The sequence below is a fragment of the Geospiza fortis genome, unplaced genomic scaffold (assembly GCF_000277835.1).
Source record: "Geospiza fortis unplaced genomic scaffold, GeoFor_1.0 scaffold16, whole genome shotgun sequence".
Lineage (NCBI taxonomy): Eukaryota > Metazoa > Chordata > Aves > Passeriformes > Thraupidae > Geospiza > Geospiza fortis.
Genome location: NW_005054302.1, coordinates 504,570 through 505,433, shown reverse-complemented (window position 1 = coordinate 505,433; position 864 = coordinate 504,570).

Genomic DNA, 864 nt, shown 5'->3' with positions numbered 1-864 from the left:
CCCCAGCCCCTTGGCGATGTCAGCAGCCCGCCCCGGGCCCGCGGCGTGTTCGGGCTGCTTATACAACGAGGATCTGCGTTGTCAGCGGCATCGCTGGCCTCGTTTAACACCGCCACCCCGGCCCGGAGCTCAGCCTGCGCAGGTGGCCGTGCCTGCCCGAAGGGGACCCCGCGGCGTGCTGTTCCCCCGTGCTGCCGCGCGCTCCGCTCTCACCTGACAGAGCTTAGGGGTTTTATTATAGCCGCTCCCCTTCCGTGGGCTCTCGGCTTGTCAGCGTGTGTAAAAGCAGTATTTGTTAGCCACCAGCTGGTCTCTCATTAATAGAATCATAAAGGTTGGATAAGACCTCTAATATCATGAAGTCTAACCATTAACCCAGCAGCGCCAGGAAGAGAGAGACCTCGCTCTCTGGGTCTGGCATAGCTGGTGCCAGGTGTCAGGGGAAAGGCTGTGAACAGCTTCTGTCGCTGTGAACACCTGCTGGGGCACCTGCTGCATTTCCACATGAAAGATTATGCTGGTGCGGACTCGCGGTTGTGCGGTTCAGATACGGCCTCTGCCCGCCCTGCTGTACACGGCATCCACAGCACGGCGAGCACACAGCTCTGCACTGTCCTGCCAGGACAGCACCGAGTAATGACTCTGGCCTTGTCACTGGCGTGGCACACCAAGGAGAGGTGACATAGCCAGGGCATCCTGAAGGATCACCTTTTAGTCTTAAATACTGGTTCTCCATCACAAGTACTGCAAAAAAGTCCCTTTTGCTAAAAGCACATCAGAACTTCAAAGTTTCCCTGATGTATTTGCTCTATTAAAATAAGAAGGGCAGTTTGGAAACTTCATGAAAATTGAATTCCTTGATAA